The sequence below is a fragment of the Ammodytes marinus genome (assembly GCF_949987685.1).
Source record: "Ammodytes marinus genome assembly, chromosome: 2".
NCBI lineage: Eukaryota > Metazoa > Chordata > Actinopteri > Uranoscopiformes > Ammodytidae > Ammodytes > Ammodytes marinus.
Genome location: NC_137231.1, coordinates 12979397 through 12985980, shown reverse-complemented (window position 1 = coordinate 12985980; position 6584 = coordinate 12979397). Strand labels below are relative to the sequence as shown.

The 6584-nt window shown below is 36.6% G+C and overlaps 1 long non-coding RNA gene across 1 annotated transcript; it reads right to left on the bottom strand.

The window, feature by feature from the left end:
• Positions 1-2695: 2695 nt before the first annotated feature.
• Positions 2696-5805, bottom strand: LOC307260088. The gene is made up of 4 exons (XR_013845176.1): positions 5754-5805; positions 5452-5604; positions 4889-5075; positions 2696-2910 (listed from the first exon to the last, which is right to left on the bottom strand). It is a non-coding gene; the product is annotated as an uncharacterized lncRNA (long non-coding RNA).
• Positions 5806-6584: the final 779 nt, after the last annotated feature.

Below are 6584 nucleotides of genomic sequence, written 5' to 3'. Positions count from 1 at the left end.
CAAAATCGATGTAACCTTTGCTTAATGCAGACTAACTGTTAAATCTATGAAGGTCTATCTAATCTCCGGAATCATACTTAAAGTAAAAAAAAACTATAATGTTATTGATACTAATTAATCCATTTTATTCATGATAATTCTATGGAATCCCACAAAGACCACAGCTGTCTCATTTATATTAAAATATATTAAAGCTTGCTCTTTTGTGTTGGACATTAATACATAGTTTTGCATAACATTGACTCTTCAATCTGAACTCATTTGTAATATAATAGCATTAGATATAAACTTGAATGGTCATCATTTACTCTTTAGCTCTGCTGCTAGCTTACAGCTTCAACTGCCAACATTTTTCCAAATTTGAGTTGCACTGATCTGCACCGTTCATTTTCTGAAACCACATTATATGTTATCAAATTACAAATCACAGTTACACATATATAGACCAAAACCATAAGAACGTTGATTAATCCGTTTTGTCATTAAACGCACCACAGTTTTTTTACAAGCAGCAGTTAGAAGAACGTCTAAATAGCACTGATAAATGTATAGGCCTATATTTATATGTGACCAACATATGTTGCCACATAATGTAAACAAATGTGTTAAGTAGTACTTTCTCAGTTGAAAAATGGGCGGAAAGTTGTTTTCTAAACAGAATGTCACAATCCTCAGCCTAAACCGCAAGAACAATAAAAAACTACAAACACAGGGAAATGCAATACGCAGTAGATTGCAGCGCCATATTGGTTGTAGTTCTAGTGTGTTTTCCCTATTATATGAACGTTTGACCAGGGAACTTGCAAGTATATTATATGTATTTGGTAGTGTTAAGCACATATATTTGGTCAGATTTAATTTTTGAAATTGTTAAGAGGGTGAACTCATGTTTTGACCCTACTTAATGGCTCCCAGTGTATTTTTTACTAAGGTCATGATAAAGGAGGTCAATAACTTTCCAAAATAGTTAATCTCATGTCTCTATCACTTTTGGTTGTTTCCCTGTAAGCCTTCAAACGTGCTTCAGTTTCAAGGTTCAAAGGGCAACCCCTAGGGGTAGGTTACGCCCACAATGTTCACAGTGACATATTTGTAATCTCCTGATTAAGACCTTTCCAATGACGTATTCATTGTCTTCCTACGACAAAGTTTTAATTTTCATCACTCTTCATGCGAAGCCCCTTCTATATGTACTTGTGGACACCCTGTTTGTGCCAAGCTCTATAGCATCAGTCAAAAAAGATTTAAGGGGTATTTAGTTATTAAATGTGTTCAAGATATTGATGGTTACCTTATCCACAGTCATGCTTTTCAATTTGGACCAGTTTAGACCCAAATTAACCTGTAAACTACATTCTGTTTCATATCAATATGTTCCCATTCACTTAAAGCCATTTAGTCATTGTGTGAAAAAAAATATTATGACTGATTACATGCAAAGTGGGATCTTTATTTGTTTATCATTGTTATTATTATGGCTTACAGCTTATGAAAACCCCAAATTCAGAATCTCTGAAAATGTTAATATTACATGAAATCAATGAAAAAGAGATTTTAAATACAGAAATGTCGGCCCTCTATAAAGTATAATCATACATATGTACTAAGTACTTGGTTTGGGCCCCTTTCGCATGAATTCTTGTCTCAATTCCAATGAATTTTCCTTGATATTCTAATAATATGAGTATCACCTGTATGTCTGTGTGCAGCAACACAATACATTTTTAATTAACCAAGATATGAACCTTAAAAGTACAAGCACAAAGTAAAAGGCCTATGCATGACGTTATGTGATTTACTGATTTACTAAGGGCTATTGACGACTCTATTGAAGAAGCCTACAGTCTGCTTATTTTAAATAAAATACAGCAATTGTCTTTTTGTATATCATAGTTATATATGTACTATAACTATACATGTTTAATCCACAGAGACCGGATTTAAACACCTTCTACAAGTCAACCATATTCCATATATTATTTTGCTTAATAATTCTTGTATAATCCCTAAAATACCACAAGGGAAGAGATCTTATGAGACTTAACTGCTCTCTAAATACATGTTTCTTATGTTGAGAAAATGAAATAGAATACTTGGAAATGTGTGTTTAATATATTTTCAAACAAAGTACATCTTTAAACAAACATGTGAAGCTGTAACTTTAATTTTGATGCAAAAAGAAAAGACAGTAGGACTTAATGCAATTATAACAAGTGCTATCCATGAGGCATCTCGTCTCCTCGTCATCACAGCTTCCATTCCCCCTTTCAGATGAAAACAAAGTATCGGCAGCTTACAGACAAACTAGAGACACCATGCCTAAAATCTGATGTACCATATAATAAACTTCAAATTACAGGAAAGATACACAAGATTATGATTGTATTTAATTCCACTGTGACAAAAGGACAGAAAAAAAAAGAAATATGAGGCTTAACGCCGGCCCTACACAGAGGAGGAACATGGTAAAATGGCTCTTCATTTAGGCTCCAGTAGCTAAAAACCTGTACACCATCCTTATTTTTGTAATGCCATTGGCAAAGACAGATGAGAGCAGACCTTTTCGGTAACACTTTACAATAAGGGTACATCAATTAACTGTTAATTAGTGCTTAGTTAATGATAATAACATTTAACATTTAGTTCATCCTCATAAAGCATTAACTAACTGTTAATATTTAGTTATTGTGGGTACGTTTATGCTTGGTTAGGCATTGTTAACTAATGCTTAGTTAAGAATGAACTAAGCATAACATTAAGTTAAGGCTTAGATAATTCTCCTTTTCAAATACTAGCAACAAATACAGAAAGGACACATAAATATCAAAACAATCCCAATCTGGGGCGTTGAGATGAATTCGAGCCTTCAGCATCCATCTGCCACCCACTCCAAACGGCCATTCTTTTCCACTGCAACACACAAACAAGGAGATATAAATGAAGATGTTATCTTAATGCATTTTACCTGTACCTTTCAGACCTGCCGTGCTTTGTTTGATTAAAACAAACTCAGGTTTTTTTTCACCTTTGCTGTGGTAACTGAAACCCTGAAACATTAAGTTCCAAACAAACTGGTGCGGTTCGTAGTAATAATGTGATCTGACTGCAGGAAGCACTGACGTTCTCACGTGGCTTATGCCACTGAATTTTGGTTCTTCTCCAAACATTAACCCAAACTGTTGATTAACCAATCAATGGATCATTCTCACATCTGGTGAGAACCAATTAAGTGGAGCTATGACGTTTTAAGCCGCCTTAACATTCCCTTACCTGTTTTAAGTCAAAAAAGTGGCATATGGTCCCGGCAACTTTCTCACGCCGTGTTGTCATATTGGTCCTTTTTCACAAAAATCACCCTTTTCTGTTATCATTATATATCAAACTGTACAATTTGGGCAATTTGAACTTTACCATGATCAGAAGTACTCAATCTGTAATTTTGTGAAACTTTGCTGTTTGTGAGCATTGACTTGCTAGACTTTCTATTGAATTATATAAAAAGGTAAAGTCAAGTTGACATTTCACTTTGAGAGAAAATATAATCAATTGAGCTCAAAAGCTGACACTAACCCTGCGTTCCAAAACCCATACTATTTACTATGGTAGAAAAAATATTTAAGATGTTCCGATTTTTGTGGCCAGATTTAGGTTAGTAAGCAATACCCAAGATTGTTAGTGTTGAAAACAGCATCCTATTTGGGTGATTCTGACCCATAATCCGGTGCGCACGTGAAGTGAAGTCACATCGACTAAGCCTCCATATGATAACAAACAGGGATGCGACGGATTTAAAAGCAAGAGGCAAGATCAAGTTGCAATGTTATAAATATGTTATTTAAAATAAGTAAAAGTATGTCCGAATAGTGTGCCTACTGTATCCCAACTAGTTTTTTTTTATCTTCAGATGTGGAATTTAAAATAGAGAAAAGAAAGAGTATGCAATTCGGAAGGCAGGGTAAGCCTGTTTCTAAGTATGTCATTTCTGTAATAACAAAATATGAAATTATTGCCCGAGCTCATTTGCATACTAAAGTCTAGAACGTTTGGCTAGTGTGACCACGCCATCCGTATTGCAGCACGGAACAGCCCCTTGGCCACGGCACACATGGGAGAGGTGTGCCGTGGCCAAAGTACAGATGCTAATGAGATGACACGTGCACACGCACGGATACGCAACCTGAGCTGGATGACGTAGTCCATGCGCGACCCTTCTTCCCCACAATAATTGTAAACAATGGCGGCAAGACGTTCACGAGTGGGTTCCGGTGCGATCGCAAAGTGGAGAGTTTGCTAGAAAATTGGGCCGGCGACAGTATTCAGTCGCAGCAATGGTCCCAGCTGGATAAGACCCACAACATTTCGGAGGTGTTTGGGGCAATCCACGACTACTGCTGTTCTCGATTGTTGTTCTACTAATTCCAGCAGCGAGAACGCTTGGTGATGACATATGTATCGTATTACGACGTGATGACGTATGTATGATAGAGCAATCGTGCCCGGGCTGCGGCCTTTGGGAGCAGTGTGACCACGGGCCAGCGAGGGAGTGGGGACAATCGTACTGGAGCACGGAACAGGCAAACTTGCCTAGTGTGAGTGCGCCCTTATATATCTATGTGAAACACCTAACAGCTATTGACAACATTTGTTTGTCAAACTGTACTTTTCTGTACTACTTTGTAAAAAATGTGGGTATCTCTTTTTCATTTGACAAAATATGTTGACAATTAAAAATAATTAAAGTACATAACCACTTTTGCAAATCCAAATGGATTGAATACAGGAATGAACATGCTTTGAATTAGTTTACATTTGATCAACTTATCAAGCACATTTCATTGGGGGTTAAACTTAGTTACAGAAGTCTAGATACAAGATCACTTTTGCATACCTGCTTCAAGAAAGACAGATGAATTCTGGAAGTGCTTTTAGAGAATTGGATCATTCCGCCAGGAGGTCAGAGGGCTGATCTTTTTGGTCGGTAGGTCAGGTCTGCTGGCTGTCCAATTGAGGTACTGGTTGATTAGGCAACAGCAGGGCTACCTGGACATGTGGGGCTGATGGTTCCTGTACATGTTCTGCAAAGTATGTGGAGTTTAACATCCATTGGAAAAGAACAACATTTTGAGTGTTATAAACAACATTAAGTTTAATATTTACGCTGAAAGAGCATTAACCCAAATAGGAAGCAATCAATACTCAATATAAGATTTTCTTGTTAAAAAAAATCCCTTTCTTGACTTCAGCAGATAACAACTTAAGAATATTTTGCATTATTGTACATTGATGTTCTACAACTTTCTATTCAACATTAACAGTGAAACAAATATAGTGCTGAGGGCTTCTCATACTTAAAAATAAGTAAATTCATATGAATGCTAGTGTAATAAAAAAACACATGGAGACATGGCATCAACTATTAACATTCCTTTTATGAATATGAATAGATGTTACCGTTAATAACACATATGCCCTCCATTCTTTCAGGAAATGCTGATGATGTCTCTGAAAAATGACAACAGAGAACATACACCCAGCCTTTGGAATTTCTTTCAGATTTAGCCAGGAAAAAAACGGTCTCAATCCCAGGGCTTGCAATTTCTCCACCTAAAAAACATAGACAAACAAAATGACGGACAAGAATGTTGAACTCAAGCAAGACTATAGCAACAACATGTGTTAACAATACATGTCTGGAATCACTCTGGAGGGTAATAAGCAGCTGTAAGGAAGTAGCTCACTGCTATGCCACTCACCTTGGGCTGCAGACTGCTGTAAGCTCCATGATGACCAAGTAATAGACATGAACCCTTGATGTCAGAATCTACTGAACTGTCTGCATCTCTGTCTGTCTGTCTGAAAGAAGAACATTACATTACTCCATAACCTGTGTGCTAAACTACTGGCCTACAATCTAGTTAACTATCAAACAATCCACAGTGTTAACTTGCTTAATATTTTTCAATAAGGAGTAATCTGAGCAAGATAGATTTTGTTCAGACTGACAAAGTAAGTGGTTAACTTATATTTTCTGAATTACAGATATAGGTTGATTATCAATTCAATAGGCTACCTTGCCTTTCAGCTAGCTTTAAAGCTAAAATAGCATAGCCTACTCGTTAGTGTTACATTCTTTTGATAGTTACTTTCGGTTGCCTACCGTCAGATACCGTCAACGTAAATAACATTTACCGAAAATGACAGATATCCTAAAAACGAAGCTACAGCACACGTTTTATCACGTTAATCAATCATACCTGAGAGTCTAGGACAGGAGGACAGGAAGAGGGCCGGATGGGTGGAGTCCGGAATGTTTTTGTTGCTGTTGACTGCAGGTTTCTTCTTCATGGAGCCTGTGGGGAGTTTTTGATATTGCCATTTAATTATCGCCCCCTACCGGTACTTCTACTGCTCTCAATCAGCTCTCACCAAAAATAAATAAAAAATAACATTTACAGATGAATAGAGAGCGATCGTTAAGTTAATAGGAGCCCCGCTCGTGGTAGGATAGCGAAAAATAAACGGTAAAAATAGATTATTAATATTACAAAGGAACGTTATAAAAATAAATCATTATCAGAGATCAT